The sequence below is a fragment of the Lithobates pipiens genome, unplaced genomic scaffold, assembly GCF_037356315.1.
Source record: "Lithobates pipiens isolate NorthernLeopardFrog02 unplaced genomic scaffold, aLitPip1_a1.2 Scaffold_18, whole genome shotgun sequence".
In the NCBI taxonomy this organism is placed as follows: domain Eukaryota; kingdom Metazoa; phylum Chordata; class Amphibia; order Anura; family Ranidae; genus Lithobates; species Lithobates pipiens.
In genome coordinates this window covers 602,051,125-602,068,410 of record NW_027507758.1, presented here as the reverse complement: position 1 = coordinate 602,068,410, position 17,286 = coordinate 602,051,125, and the positions used below count along the sequence as shown (strand labels likewise).

At 47.7% G+C, this 17,286-nt stretch overlaps 1 protein-coding gene across 1 annotated transcript in view; it reads left to right on the top strand.

Annotated features, from left to right (window-relative positions):
• The window catches only part of NCOA1 (nuclear receptor coactivator 1), a 620,070-nt gene that overhangs the window by 232,201 nt on the left and 370,583 nt on the right, over nucleotides 1-17,286 (top strand). The window lies entirely within an intron of this gene.

Here is a 17,286-nt window from a genome sequence, read left to right as displayed (position 1 = left end):
GGGTCCCCATAGAGCTTCTGCCTTGCACCAGGGTCCCCAGAGAGCCCCCCCACTTACATCAGGTTCCCCAGAGACCCTCCCTCCCCTTGGGGACCTCTACAGAGACTCGGGGCTATGGGCCCTAGATTCGGGGCTATAGCCCCTAGCAGCGTAGTAAAGAAAGTCATACGCTTGGGTGGGCATACATATGTATATACAGTAATATACATGTGTGTGCATATATCCCCAGAGAGCCCCCCACTTACATCAGGGTCCCCAAAGAGCCCGTCCTTACATCAGGGTCCCCAGTGAGCCACCACTTACATCAGGGTCCACAGAGAGCCTCCCCTTTAAAATCAGGGTCCCCAGAGATACCCCCACTTACATCAGGGTCCCCAGAGAGCCTCCTCCTTACATCAGAGTCCCCAGAGAGCCTCCCCCTTGCATCAGGGTCCCCTGAGAGCCCTCTACTTACACCAGGGTTCCCAGAGAGCCTCCCTTACATTAGGGTCCTCAGAGAGCCTTCCCCTTAAATCAGGGTCCCCAGAGAGCTTCTGCCTTGCACCAGGGTCCCCAGAGAGCCCCCCACTTACATCAGGGTCTCCAGAGAGCCTCCCCTCCCCTTGGGGACCCCTGCAGAGACTCGGGGCTACAACCCCAAAAGCCACCCCCTAGCGATGCCACTGGTGATGCACAATAAGTGGAATACATTGGAGAGATTGGTAACAGGCACTGAGTGGAAGCCAGTGGAAGGATTGATAGAGAGAAATGATGGACAATACAGTATCTCACAAAAGTGAGTACACCCCTCACATTTTTGTAGATATTTTCTTCTATCTTTTCATGTGACAACACTGAAGAAATGACACTTTGTTACAATGTAAAGTAGTGAGTGTACAGCTTGTATAACAGTGTAAATCTGCCGTCCCCTCAAAATAACTCAGCACAGCCATTAACCGCTTGAGATCCGCATTATAGCCAAATGATGGCTACAGCGCGGACCTGCTTTGCCGGGACGACGTCTATAGATATCGTCCCGTGCACGAGCGGCCTGCGCGCTCTGTGATCAGCGAGTCTATGAGACTCGCCTGATCACAGATCGGAGCAAGGGGTCGATCCCGACCCCTTACCACGTGATCAGCTGTCAGCCAATGACAGCTGATCATGTGATCACAACAGAGCCGGTAATCGGCTATCAGCGCGAGGAGAGAAAAAAAACCCGATCACAGGCGGCCGTGAGAGGGACTTCAGTCCCGATCACGGCCAGATCATCAGTGCCCACCTGCCCCCTGCCAGTGCCACCTAATTATAGGAAACGTGCCACCCATCAGTGCCACCCATTAGTGCCCATAGTGCCACCCATTAGTGCCCATAGTGTCACCCATCAGTGCCCACAGTGCCACCTATCAGTGCCCACAATCTGCCTCAACAACAGTGCTGCACCTCATATGCCACATTTCCGTGCCCATCAGTGTCATCTACCAGTGCCCATCAGTGCTGCCCATCAGTGCCACCTATCAGAGCCACCTATCAGTGCCACCTATCAGTGCCCATCAGTCCCATCTATCAGTGGTACCTATCAGTGCCCATCCGTGCCACCCATCCGTGCCATCTTATCTGTGCCCATCTTTGCCCATCAGTGCCGCCTTATCTGTGCCCATCAGTACCGCCTTATCTGTGCCTATCGGTGCCACCTTAACTGTGCCTATCGGTGCCACCTTAACTGTGCCTATCAGTGCCCACTAGTGCAGCCTATCAGTGCACACCAGGGCCGCCTCATCAGCGTATTTCAATGAAGGAGAAAAATTACCTGTTTGCAAAATTTTATAACAAACTATTAAACATGATTTTTTTTTTTTTTTTTATTTTGCATCTTTTTTTGTTTGTTTAACAAAAAATAAAACTCCCAGCTGTAATTAAATACCACCAAAAGAAAGCTCTATTTGTGGGGAAAAAAATGATAAAAATTTAATTTGGGTAAAGTGTTATACGGCCGCGCAATTGTCATTCAAAGTGCATCAGCGCTGAAAGCTGAAAATTGGTCTGGGCAGGAGGGGGGTTTAAGTGCCCAGTAAGCAAGTGGTTAATGTCTACACCACTGACAACAAAAGTTAGTACACCCCTATGTGAAAATGTCCAAATTGGGCCCAAAGTCTCAATATTTTGTGTGGCCACCATTATTTTCCAGCACTACCTTAACCCTCTTGGGCATGGAGTTCACCAGAGCTTCACAGGTTGCCACTTGAGTCCTCTTCTACGCCTCTATGAAGACATCACTGAGCTGGTGGATGTTAGAGACCTTAGAGACACCTTAGAGACACCTTCCTTTTGAGGATGCCCCACAGATGCTCAATAGGGTTTAAGTATGGAGGCATGCTTGGCCATTCCATCACCTTTACCCTCAGCTTCTTTAAGAGGGTAGTGGCCGTCTTGGAGGTGTGTTTGGGGTCATTATCATGTTGGAATATTGCCCTGCGGCCCAGTCTCTGAAGGGAGGGGATCATGCTCTGCTTCAGTATGTCACAGTACATGTTGGCATCCATGGCTCCCTCAATGAACTGTAGGTCCCCAGTGCCGGCAGCACTCATGCAGACCCAGACAATGGCACTCTCACCACCATGCTTGACTGTAGGCAAGACACACTTGTCTTTGTACTCCTCACCTGGTTGCCGCCCCACATGCTTGACACCATCTGAACCAAATAAGTTTATCTTGGTCTCATCAGACCACAGGGCATGGTTCCAGTAATCTATGTCCTTAGTCTGCTTGTCTTCAGCAAACTGTTGGTGGGCTTTCTTGTGCATCATCTTTAGAAGAGGCTTCCTTCTGGGACAGCCATGCAGACCAATTTGATGCAGCGTGCAGTGTATGGTCTGAACACTGACAGACTGACGCTACACCCCTTCAACCTCTGCAGCAATGCTGGCAGCACTCATACTTCTATTTCCCAAATACAACGTCTGGATATAACGCTGAGCACGTGCACTTAATTTCTTTGGTCGACCATGACGAAGCCTGTTCTGAGTGGAACCTGTCCTGTTAAACTGCTATATGGTCTTGGCCAGTTTCAGGGTCTTGGAAATCTTCTTATAGCTTAGGGCATCTTGATGCAGAGCAACAATTCTTTTTTTCAGGTCCTCTTATGCCGCGTACAAACGACCGGACTTTTTCGAGGGACTAGGTCCGACGGTCTTTCCGACAGACTTTCAGCGGAGTTACAACGGACGAATGAATGGACTTGGCCACACACAATCACACCAAAGTCCAACGGATTTGAACGTGATGACGTACGACCGGACTAGAATAAGGAAGGTCATAGCCAGTAGCCAATAGCTGCCCTAGCGCCGGTTTTTGTCTGTCGGACTAGCATACACACGAACAGATTTCTCGGTCCGGCGGAGTTCCGGTGGGAAAATGTAAAACATGTTCTATTTCTAAAGTCCGCCAGATTTTTGGCAAGCAAAGGTCCGATGGAGCCCACACACGATCGAATTGTCCGACGGACTCGTTCCGTCGGACCTTTGCTCTCAAAAAGTCCGGTCGTGTGTACATGGCAAGAGAGTTTTTTGCCATGAGTTGCCATGTTGAACTTCCAGTGACCATTATAAGAGAGTGAGAGCGATAACACAAAATTTAACAAGTCTGCTCCCCATTCACACCTGAGACCTTGTAACACTAATGAGTCACAACACTAATTGGGTCCAATTTGGAGATTTTCACTTAGGGGTGTACTCACTTTTGTTGTCAGTGGTTTAGACATTAAAGGGATTGTAAAGGATTGATTTTTTTTTATAAAATAACAAACATGTCATACTTACCTCCACTGTGCAGCTTGTTTTGCACAGAGTAGCCCCCAACTTCCTCTTCTGGGATCACCCGGCGTCTCTCGCAGCTCTTCCCCGCATCAGATAATCCCCTAGGAGAAACGCTCTTTGAGGGGATACCTTGCGAGCGCTCTGGAGTCCAGCATTTGCATCCGCAGACATGAATGCTGGACTCTGCCCCGCCCCCCGGTGCCCGCGTCATTGGATTTGATTGACAGCAGCGGGAGCCAATGGCTGCACTGCTATCAATCTATCCAATCAGGACACGAGACCTAGAGCTGGTGTGCTCGTCCCCGAGGAGAAAAAGACCAGGTTCAGGTAAGTAAAAAGGGGGCTCTGGGGGACTGCAGCATGAGAGAAGGTTTTTCATGTTAATGCATAGAATGCATTAAGGTGAAAAACCATGAGGGTTTACAACCCCTTTAATGGCTGTGTGTTGAGTTATTTTGAGGCGACAGCAAACTGACACTGTTATATAAGATGCACACTCACTACTTTACATTGTAGCAAAGTGTCATTTCTTCAGTGTTGGCAAATGAAAAGATAGAATAAAATATTTACAAAAATGTGAGGGGTGTACTCACTTTTGTGATGTACTGTAAGTGAAAGACATTGGAGGGATTGGCAAAGAGGGACAGTGGACACTTAGTGGAAGCCAGTGGAGGGATTGGCATAGGTGGGTGGAGGACAAAGAGCCGAAGCCATGGAAGATATTGTTCAAGAGTGATGGTGGACACTGAGTGGAAGTCAATGGTGAGATAGGCAGAGAGGCGTGGAGGACAGTGAGTGGAAGCCATTAGAGGTATTGACAGAGAGGGATGGTGGACGCTGTGTAGAAGTCAGTGGTGGGACTGGCAGAGAGGAGTGGAGGACAATGAGTGTAAGCTAGTGGAGGGACTGGCAGGGAGGTCTAGGACACTGAGTGGAATCCTTTGGAGGGATTGGCTGCAGGCACAGAGTGGAAGCTATTAGATAGATTGGTAGAGAGAAATGGTGAACACTAAGTGGAAATCACTAGTGGGCAGAAGCCATTAAAAGGATTGGTAAGAGGCGATGAGTGGAAGCCAGTGGAGGGATTGGTAGGGAGGAGTGATGGGCAATAAGTGAAAACATTGGAAAGACTCGCAAAGAGGGACTGTGGACATTTAATGGAAGCCAGTGGAGGGATTGGCATAGGTGGGTGGAGGAAAATGAGCAGAAGCTATGAGAGATATTGTCAGAGAGTGATGGTGAACACTAAGTGGAAGTCAGTAGTGAGATTGGCAGAGATGGGTGGAGGACAGTGAGTGGAAGTATCAGAGATATTGACAGAGCGAGGTGGTGGACAAGCTAGTGGAGAGATTGGCAAGGGGGTGACTTAGGACACTGAGTGAAAGCCATTGGAGGGATTGGCAACAAGCACCGAGTGGAAGCCAGTAGAGGGATTGGTAGAGAGGGATGGTGAACACTAAATGGAAGTCACTGGTGGGATTGGCAGAGTGGGGGGGAGGACACTGAGCGGAAGACATTAGAGGGATTGACAGAGGACACTGAGCAGTGTGGGACTGGAAGAAAGGGAGGGTGGACACTGTGTGGAGACCAGTGGTGGGATTGACAGGGGGGGTGGAGGACACATAGCAGAAGCCATCTGCGATATTGACAGAGAGGGATGGTGAAAACTAAGTGGAAGTCCCTGGTAGGCAGAGAGGGGAGGAAGACTCTGAGTGGAAGACATTGGAGGAATTGGTAACAGGCACTGAATGGAAGCTGGTTGAAGGATTGGCAGAGAGGGGTGAAGGACAATGAACAGTGGGAGATATTGTCAGAGAAGGATGGTGGTGGACACTGAGTGGAAGTCACTGGTGGGATTGGCAGAGAAGGGTGGAGGACCTTGAGCATAAGTCATTGGATAAATTGGCATAGAGGGATGGTAGGCACAGAGGAAGTCAGTGAAGGGATTGTCAAAGAGGGATAAAGGACACTGAGCAGAAGCCATTGCAGGGATTAGCAGCAGGCACTGAGTGGAAATCAATGGAGAGATTAGCAGAGAGGGGTGGAGAACCTTGAGCAGAAGTAATAGGATAAATTGGCATAGAGGGACGGTAGACACTGAGAGGAAGTCAGTGAAGGGATTGTCAAAGAGGGGTGGAGGACACTGAGAAGAAACCATTAGAGGGATTGGCAGCAAACACTGAGTGGAAGCAGGTAGAAGGATTGGCAGAGAGGGGTGGTAGGCACTGGATGGTTGGCAAAGTGGACGAATCTGGCAGCAACATTCATGATGGACTGAAGGGGAGAAGCCTGAGTAGAGGTAAAGGTGGCAATCTTTGGACAGTGAGTGGGTGTGAGGTTGAAAGGACATTGTAGAGTCTTGGGTTGGCATGAAGGGAGTCCCTATTATGAAGAGAGGAAAGGATAGTTGTGCTATTAATCTCAAAGGAAGTTGGGAGGGGGGCATGAAGGGGGGGGATATGAGCTCCATTTTAGGAATTGGTTTGACATCCATACTGACATGTCAGTGAGCCAATAAGTGATGTGCGAGGAGACAGAAGAGGTGAGCTGAGAGTAAAGAGATAGATTTGGGTGTCTTCAGCATGGTTTTGGTAGCCATGTAAGGTTATCAGCTGATCAAGGGAAGAAGTCTAGATAAAGAATAGAAGGGGTCCAAGGGGGAAAGCCTTGGGGAACCCCTATGGATAGAGGAGAGGAAGAGGTAGAGTTGTAGATGACACTGTAGGAGTGCTTAGATAGATAGGAGGAGAACCAGGAACCAGCAGAATGTTGGAGGCCTAGCTAGCGGAGATTTTTTGAGGAGGAGTCAACTGTGTCAAAGAAAGCTGATTTTGTTTGCCTGCATGCTATCATTTAAAAGGAGATAAAAATAATATAACAGCAGGAGTAGTGTTTATCTATACCACCTCCCACTGTATCACTCACATTCACCTCTATCCCCATAGATAAAATAAAAGTTAGGCATGCACCAATTAGGCCTATTATCCCTAATACTAGCAAGAAAAAACACATACTGTATATGGGAGTCTGAGAAAGCTGCACACCCCGATAACCCTCTTCCCCTTTGGGGGGACCAAGCTGGGACTGTTGCGCGGTGGTGTCTGGGACTACCTCCAGGGAGAAGGCTTGGCTTTTAAGGGAAGTCTCTGGTTCAAGTGAATTTACTTGGTGGAAAGGGTAAATATAGTTTATGTTTGACACCGTAATGTATGAGCATTAAAATGCATTGATTTTGCGAAATGTTGAAATTTGTCCCCTTGATGTATCCACAGAAATGTGAGAAACGCCCCTGAAGAAGACTGTAATTTCCCAAGGTTGAAATGCATTGGGGCATTTCCATACATCAAATGGATATTTAGTATAAGATGACAGGGAATTACATATAAAACAATTGTTTTGAATAAAATAATCTCATAATGAATGCTGCTTCCCAAACCACGTTATTCGCTTATATCTACACCAGAGCTCATATTTTAAACTCTTGTACCTTTGAAGTTTGATCACCTGATTGATAATAAAATCGTCAAATAATTTGTACCACTGCATCTGTTGCTCATTGCTGCTAAAAAGCCCCATGGGGAATTTGTTTGAATCTTTCCATTATCCCTGATAGTGTCCTGGTGCTGGCCAATTATACACTGCCGTGTCCTCTGCAGTACCCTAAATAATGTAGTAAAGCCCCAGCATGTGCTCTTTGTCTCCAGTAAATTTGGGCCTAGCCTTGCTATTTAAAATTGTTCTACTGCTAGCCAATTTTAAATTCTGTATCATCTGATGTCTCTGCTGGCCTTGAAGTTGGATGAAAAGATTCTCTCACCAATGTATGGTATTTAAAAAAAATTATTTTACATTGGCACATATCCCCTTTGGCAGTGCCCATCTTTTCATGTATTTTTTAACAGTATTAGCACTAACAAAAGGCCAAAACTTAACAGGATTTGGCCTCATCCACCCCCAATAGGCTTCACTAGGATTTGCCTCTAAGGTCTGCCAAATGTTGAACAAGATTTGACAAACTCTTGGCGTATCAAACCTGGGCAGGTTTGCCCATCACTACTCAACGATACTAGCACTGTCATGCCCAAATGTAAGGAAGAACCCTGAGATATCACCAGCACCGGAGGCTTCCTCGTGCAGTTCACTAGGGCCACTGGGGCCCTTGATGTCACCAGGGTGTTTCAACCTTCTCAGCCATCTGGCCGTCAAGCAGCAAAGTTCCAGAAATCAGCCCAACTTTTTCCAGATATCAGTTTCAGCTGAAAACTCTCTTGCAGTTGGAAATTCACTTTCTGAAACTTTTCCTCTCGTTATAACAGAGTTACTGTTTCTAAAATATATTTTATTGATTTTAAAGCTTCTTCTCCGCCGCTGCACTTCACAGCTACGGAGGAAAAATGGAATTATTTCCTGCCGCTGCCAGGTAACGGGAGCACATGACTTAACCCCGTTATGTAAGCGCACTTAACCTCATTAACAAGTGCCAAGCAGCTGTCGATGGCGAGAGGAAGAGGCTGTTCGCAGGCAGCGGCAGGTGGCAACAGCAACAAAGCTCCGTGGAAGACGGTTCTTGCTTTTTGATTTGTTTCGGGAAGAACTTGCTAAGTGCAAGAAGGTTCTCAGAGTGCGCTAACTTATAGAAAACAATCAGCAGTAACCTGCTTTGCAGAACTCTGGCGTCTGGTTCTCATGGGATTCTGCACTTTGCATGGGCTTCGCCTAAAACCTAGCTGAACATTTAGTATAAATTCAGACAAAAACATTCCGGGTGCATCAGAATAAAAGGTTTTCTTTAGAAAGCAGACACAGCCTGAGTAGAATAGCCTGTCCCTTCCCAGCATGCTGCAGGGAATGACCCTTGTTCCCTGAGCGGAAGCAGTGGTCTCTCTGCAGAGGTCAGACATTCCCTTTACTGGGAGTCAGGGCCAGGTCTCCTTTATGGCACACAGCCTGACAGCCCTTCTAGATTTTGCCCTAAACATTGGTGCCATAATCAATTAGGAGACAAGGTCAATTCCCCTGATCAGTAATGCAGCCAATCAGCTTAAATTGTGTCTCAGTGTTTGAGAAATGTGTCAGTATGCATCAGCAAAGCCTCTGTGCTGTAGTACTTGCCTGTAGCCCCAAGTGCGCCCCTGTGTGCCCCCATGTCTCCACATGCACCCCAGTATGCCCCTTGTCATCTAGTACTCCAAGTACACACCTGTGTGCCGACATGGCTCCATGTGTATCTCAGTATGCCCTATGTCATCTAGTACTCCAAGTGCACACCTGTGTGCCGACATGGCTCCATGTGTATCTCAGTATGCCCCATGTCATCTAGTGCTCCAAGTGCACCCCTGTGTGCCGCCATATCTCCATAAACACCCCAGTATGCCCGTGTCATCTAGTAATCCAAGTGCACCCCTGTGTGCCCCCCATGTCTCCATGTGCATCGCAGTATGCCCCATGTCATCTAGTGCTCCAAGTGCACACCTGTGTGTCTCCATTTGTACCCCAGTATCCCCTATGTCATCTAGGGCTCTAAGTGCGCCCTTGTGTGCCTCCATGTCTCCATGTGTACCCCAGTATGCCCCATGTCATCTATAGTTCCAAGTGCCCCCCTTTTTGCCTCCATGTGTACCCCAGTATTCCCTGTGTCATCTAGTACTCCAAGTGCACCCCTGTTTGTCTCCATGTGTACCCCAGTATCCCTTATGTCATCTAGCACTCTGAGGGCGCCCTTGTGTGCATCTGTCTCTATGTGTACCCCAGTATTCCCTATGTCATCTAGTATGCCAAGTGTGCCCCTATTTGCCTCCATGTCTCTGTGTACCCCAGTATGCCCCATGTCATCTAGTATGCCAAGTGTGCCCCTATTTGCCTCCATGTCTCTATGTGTACCCCAGTATCCCCTATGTCACCTAGGGCTCCATGTGCACCCTTGTGTCCCTCTGTCTCCATGTGTACCTCAGCATGCTTCATGTGATCTAGTACTCTAATGCCGTGTACACGCGGTCGGACTTTCTGACGGTGCGATTGGAGCTTGTTGTCGGAACTTCCGACCGTGTGTAGGCTCAATCGGACAGTTTCCATTGGAATTTCCATCGCACAAATTTTGAGATCTGGTTCTCAAATTTTCCGACAACAAAATCCGCTTGCGCAAATTCCGATCGTGTGTAAACAATTCCGATGCACAAGGTGCCATGCCTGCTTGGAATCAAGCAGAAGAGCAGCACTGGCTATTGAACTTCGTTTTTTTCGGCCTGTCATATGTGTTGCACGTCACTGTGTTACATAGTTACATAGTTAGTAAGGTTGAAGACACCAGTCCATCCTGAGTGAGTGTCTACAATTGTCCCTATCCCTGTACATTGCACAGTCACATTGGTCCCTACCCTCAAGGAGCCCACAATCCAAGGTCCCCGTTCATATACTGGGGCCAAGTTTGGACAGAAGCCAATTAACCTACCTGCATGTCTTTGGAGTGTGGGAGGAAACCAGAGTACCCGGAGGAAACCCGCACAGGCACAGCGAGAACATACAAACTCCAGGCAGGTAGTGCCATGGTTGGGATTCAAACCAAAAACCCTTTTTACTGCTAGGCGAGAGTGCTAACCACTACACCACTGTGCCGCTGTTCTTGACATTTGGAATTTCCAACCAACTTTGTGTGACTATGTGTATGCAAGACAAGTTTGAGCTAACATCCGTCGGGAAAAAATCCATGGATTTTGTTGTTGGAATGTCCGATCGTGTGTACGTGGCAGAAGTGTGCTCTTGTGTGCCTCCATGTCTCCATGTGTATCCCCTTTGTCATCTAGGGCTCCAAGTGTGCCTCCATGTCTCCAATGGCACCCCAGTATGCCCCATGTCATCTAGGGCTTTAAGTGCACCCCTGTGTGCTTCCATGTTTCCATGTGCACCCCAGTATACCCAAAGTCATCTTGTACTCCCAGTGTGCTCCTGTGTGTTGCCATGTCTCCTTGTGTACCTTAGCATGCCCCATGCCATCTACTGACTCCCAGTGCACTCTGTGTGCCCCATGTTTCCAAGTGTGCCTAGTGCTCCCTATATCATCTATTGACTCCCAGTAGGCGTTGTGTGTCCCATGTTTCCAAGTGCACGCCAGTCCACCCTGTGACTCCAATTCACCCTGTGCATCACTGTGACCCCTGTGTTACCACGCAGCCTCCAGCAATCACTTAAGCCAGGGGTCTCAAACTGCAAAACTACAAGCCCCATGAGGCATTGCAAGGCTGACAGTTACAAGCATGACTCCCACAGGCAGAGGCATGATGGGACTTGTAGTTTCACAATAGCTGGAGGGCCACCAGCTTGATACCCTTGACTTAAGCTTCTACTCACTGCTGGTTGGAGATCTCTAGTTCTAACTGAGCAGAGGGGTGTGTCAGACCTCTGGAGAGAGACCACTGCTTCCAAACAGAAAGGGAGATCATGCTAGTAGGGCACAGGCTTTTCTACCCATGCTGCAGCTGCTTCCTAAGAGTATGTATTCAACCGATTTAAACTAAAAGCTTTAATTGGGCTTTATTTTTCAGTTTTGACTAATGCACACCTTAACTGCCTTTACTGCAGAAAATGTATGCTCTCCTTCCCATTCCACCAGTAAAGCCATCGGTTTGGCACCACAGCCGGGCAACTAGCATTTTCAGAAAAAGAAATGCAACAATAAGCTTTTAGGTTTGCCTCATGAAAGGTCTCCTTTAAACTGTAACCGTGTATAGGGTCTGCCCTCCTGGCCGTTGTGGCTCCCCTAGAGCGTTGGGTTGGTGCTGCTGGTAGATAACAATAAGTCCTTATCAGTATTGTACAGACAGCTGCCACACTTCCCACCAACAGTTCCTTGTCCTGTGCACCTCCTCTCATACCTGTCACCAAAACAGGCGAGATCATGCCACCATGGAGCTCAAATTAGGGGAGAACAGGGGTTATCCTTCTAAAAAATACCAGTTTGCGCTTGTACTCCTCTGAAGAAGCATGTGCATGCAACATATTTCTTGAACATGAAAAGTTTGGTATACCGTAAAGCAGTGGTCTCCAAACTGTGGCCAGGGGGCTGGATGCGGCCCCTTGGTTGGTTTTATACATTACCGGCCCTTTGGGCACTTTTCCTCCCACTGACTAAAAAATTGGGGCATAATTCCTGTTACTGACATCAACAGGGCACTATTTCTCCTATTGACACCAATGTTGGAGCACTATTTTTCCTATTGATGCCATTGGAGGGGCACTATTACTACCACTGACATCAAGGATCAGGCACTAGTCCTCCCCCTGACATCAACGAAGGGGCGCTATTCCTCCCAATGACACCAATGATGGGGCACTGTTCCTCCCACTGATACCAATGATGGAGCACCATTCCTCCCACCGACATAAATGATGGGACACTAGTCCTCCCACTGACACCAATGATGGGGCACTATTCCTCCCACTGATACCAATAATAGGGCACTAGCCTCCCACTGACACCAATGACGGGGCACTATTCCTCCCACTGATACAAATGATGGGACACTATTTCTCCCACGGACACCAATGATGGGGCACTATTCCACCAACTTACACCAATGATGGGGCACTATTTCTCCCACTGATACCAATGATGGGGCATTATTCCTCCCACTGACACCAACGATGGGGCACTATTTCTCCCACTGATACCAATGATGGGGCACTATTCCTCCCACTGATACCAATGATGGGGCACTATTCCTCCCACTGATACCAATGATGGGGCACTATTCCTCCCACTGATACCAATGATGGGGCACTAAACCCATGGACACCAAAAATGGGGCACTATTCCTCCCCATAATGCCAAAGATGTACTGTTTACTCCTTCTGACACCAGGACAATTTCTTCTCCCAAAGGCCACAATTCGGCCCCCCTAAATTCCGAAGGACAATAAACCGGCCCTTTGTTTAAAAAGTTTGAATACCCCTGCCGTAAAGCATAAAACCTGCAATGCACACAGGACAGGACATGTATGAAAGGGCTTGTTTTTTGTTAATTTTTTTAATACAACATATAGCTGTGTCACATGACCTTGTGAGCTGCCATTAGGACAAGACTGGCCAATCAGCGCCTGTGCGTGAACAGCAGTCTTATATATAGGCACAGACCATTGCTGTGGCAAGAAAGGGATCTGGAAATGATCAAACTGATTACATGAAAAATATAGCATCATCACCGGGGCTCTGTGGTTCTTTATGCAATGCAAGCAGATCGTGGCTGGTGGGAGGGGCCAGCAGGATGCTGTATTTGGCTTCCTGAAAACATCACATCGGCCCCGATACAAGCAGAGTTATGCAAATATAAAAATGCCTTGATGGGTGGATGTCAGTCTAGAGGACTGAGAAGCCTTAGGTAAGGTGCATTTGCATACAGAATGCCTACATGTGATGCTGAGCCTCCATAAATGAAAATCATGAAAGGGACAAAACAGGAAAAGTTAGGCTAGGGAAAAGGTTTGATGAGGCTGGACGTCCTGCAGCTAGGAAATGGGCTCTATCTGCAATACTGCAACTTTTGGTGCACATTGTGAGAAGCTCACAGTGTGCAGTGAAATCAGAGCAAGCCATTTCCGTCCAGGAGAGGAGCCTAGACTCAGGGGGAGTGGAGTTCATCCATTGAGTTCTAGCCATTTAAATCCCCATAGCTCCAGACTTCCTCATTATGTTTTCTGTGTGAGTGCAGCATCCTCACCCCTGTCTTCTACGTGTTAATGAGAAGAAACACCTCTCAGGGTGGTAAAATATTTCCCTCCAACTATCACAGCTCTTTTCTACCACTTGACAAACTCCGTTTCAAAAATCTTCTAAAACTTCTGATCTCCAAAAGACCATTCTTGTATTAGAATGCATTAACGGGACCTGAAACTGTAAAAAGGTTCACCAGCAGGAGGAAGGAGGTCCTGATTCCTCTATATAGATCTTTATATCCCTGGAGGGGTCACCAGCGGGAAGAAGGAGGTCCTGATTCCTCTATATAGATCTTTATATCACTAGAGGGGTCACCAGCAGGAGGAAGGAGGTCCTGATTCCTCTATATAGATCTTTAGTTATCACTAGAGGGATCACCAGCAGGAGGAAGGAGGTCCTGATTCCTCTATATAGATCTTTATATCCCTGGAGGGGTCACCAGCGGGAAGAAGGAGGTCCTGATTCCTCTATATAGATCTTTATATCACTAGAGGGGTCACCAGCAGGAGGAAGGAGGTCCTGATTCCTCTATATAGATCTTTAGTTATCACTAGAGGGATCACTAGCAGGAGGAAGGAGGTCTTAGTTCCTCTATATGGCTCTTTATATCACTAGAGGGATCACCAACAGGAGGAAGATGGTCTGGATTCCTCTATATAGATCTTTATATCACTAGAGGGATCACCAGCAGGAGGAAGGAGGTTCTGATTCCTATATATAGATCTTTATCACTAGAGGGGTCACCAGCCTCTCTGTTGCACGTGGCTGCCTGCACAGAGAGGGCAGAGCTGCAGGGATACAGGGCGGGTGCCGGGTGGTGAGAGATGATGTCATCTGTCTCTGCTCCCCCGCCCACCGGCCCACTGATTGGCCAGTCGTTCCGCTCACCCATCGAGCCGCTGCCTGCACACTCACCCGCCCGCCGAGCCACCTGCCGAGCTGCCCGCCCACCAAGCCGCCTGCTTACTCACCCGCTGACTGGCCCGCCTCTCACCCGCAACTAATTTCTCAGGGGGGCAATTGCCCCCCCCCCCCCCCCCAGGATCCACTCCTGTCACCAGCAGGGGGAAGGAGGTCCTGATTCATCTATGTAGATCTTATATTTCTAGAGGCATCTCCAGCAGGAGGAAGGAGGTCCTAATTCCTCTATTTAGATCTTCATATCACTAGAGGGGCCACCAGCGGGAAAAAGGAGGTCCGGATTCCTCTATATAGAGCTTTATATCACTAGAGGGATCACCAGCGGGAGGAAGGAGGTCTTGATTACTTTATATAGATCTTCATATGACTAGAGGGATCACCAGCAGGAGGAAGGAGGTCCTGATTCCTCTATATAGATCTTTATATCACTAGAGGGGTCACCAGCAGGAGGGAGAAGATCCTGATTCCTCTATATAGATCTTTATATCACTAGAGGGGTCACCAGCGAGAGGGAGAAGATTCTGATTCCTCTATATAGATCATTATATCACTAGAGGGGTCTTTCTTCTAGGTTTCCAAGGTAGCAATGGCTATAAAACTTGATCAGTGTCAGTGATTTGTGATATACATTGACAGCCAATGTTCCTCATACACCCAGTGTGCACCACGACCTGCAGATCAGCCACTCGCAGATTAATCTCCATCTGTCCTCTCCCATCCCCAATCACACAGACCAGCTGCTAAAACTGTCCGGATTAACACGAGCTGGAGGTGACTGGTGGGCTACTTTTCTAAACAGACCATCCTTTGTCCAGACTAAGGGAACTAAAAAAAAAAAAACCCACGCTTAGATGAGACCAGTAAACATAAGCCTGCAAAGGCAAGGCAGCTTTTTTTCTTTTTTTGCCACATTGATTCCAATGAAAATAGACATTTTGAGATTGGTTGTGTATTGTTGTTCCTGGCTGGGTCCGTTTTTGGATAGGGGTCTGGGTTGAATCCAAGTTCCCTGATTCATCCACCTGCTGCAAGCATGGCTGACTACAAGCAGACCTATCCCAAAAAATAAATGCATCTTTATTTTAAAGCTGCACTCCAAGCAGATATAAAAGATTTCGATGAATGCAGCTCTTAAAAAGCAAGCAGTCTCATCCCTGTACTGCAGAGCTCAGGCTGGGAGAAGCAGAAGCAGCACAATGAACCAATCAGTCATGCTGCAGTGCTCATGTGCTAACAAGGAGCATGATGATAAGAGGAGAGAGCAGAAAGACAGAGGGATGACCTCATCAGTCTGCTGCTTCTCCTTTTACTGTACAATCACAGGCTGAGGAAGAGTCAAGACCTGTAAGTGTTATTTAACTGCAGCAGATTAAAATCAGGTCTCAAGATTGACAGAAAGGTTTATACCGTTGCTGACAGGGAGGGGGAATACTCTTCTTGTACCCACTCATAAAAATGCTGCACACCTAGGGTGGGGTGATCGCAACAGAAGTTGTATCTGAAATGCATCAGTGTAATGCCACGTACACACAATCGGAATTCCAGCCAGAAAAAGACAGATGAGAGCTTTTCATCGGAAAATGCGACTGCGTGTACGCTCCATCGGAATTTAGCTGTCCGAATTCCCACCAGCCAGCCATTAATAGCATGTTCTCAATTTTCCCCACGGAAAAACTTTCTATCGGTAATTCCGATCGTGTGTATGCAATTCCGACACGCCAAAAATCACGCATGCTCAGATTCAACTACAAGACAGAAGCTATTGGCTACTGGCTATTGAATTTCCTTTTTCTAGTCCTGTCGTACGTGTTGTACATCACCGAGTTATAAACGATCGGAATTTGATGTGACCTTGTTTAGGCAAGACAGATTGAGCCAAATTCTGTCGGAATTCCGTCGGGTTTACCATCAGAGCTTTTTCCGACGAGAATTCCAATCGTGTGTACCCGTCACTAGAAGTATGGCCACAGATTACAAAGAGTTAACTGTGCAAGTGTCATGCATACTGCCTTAATGCTGATTTTCCATGACCGTGTCTCCTGCCTATAGTTTAGGCATTAGTGGGTGCAGTTCCACCATGTCCCCACTAGGGCACCTTAAGCCCTGCCCACAACTAGCCTTTGCTGGAGGTGGAAGGGGTATCCAGCTAATCCGGGACTCTGTATGAGCAGCCCAATCCTTACAGCAACATGTGGCATTAAAGCACATGCACACCTGGAGTCCTAGGCCAAGGTCCTACGCACAATGTTCGAGGAAAGCAGTCATCTGCCCAGCTTCCATTCTGACACTCTTTTCCGTGAGAGAGGAGGTCCTTCTCCAACCCAGCTTCCACAGACAAGGGTCAATACACCAGCTGCCTCCCATTGGCAGAAGCCCCAGGAGAATCACCAGTCTGAACAAGCCTCCCAAGTATTTATCTTCCCTTCAACCACCTTCTGGGTGCCCCTCCCTGGGATTGGCTGAGGTCAGATACCATACCTCAGTGGCTGACCATCCTACACTATTTCTGGAATCTTTTTCCAGAGGCAGACAGAAGCAATCACCCACCAAGCTTAGGGAAAACCTGGCAAGGCCTAGAAAATAAATTGCTGCTCTACTGAGTACAACAGTGCCAAAAATGAAATGTAACCCATATAGGGCACACCTGTGACAGCTTTCCATGGGTTTGGCCCAAACCTTAGCTCATCACTACTAACCAACCGCATAAGGCTCCATTCAGACTTGTATGACTCCAAAGTCGTGCAATTTCCATTGTGACTTTACATTACGACTTTGATGCAACTTTGGATGGGTGCGACTTCAGTGCAACTTTAGCTGTTGACTTTGTCTTTGACTGCAGCACGACTGTTGCATTGATAACCTTAAG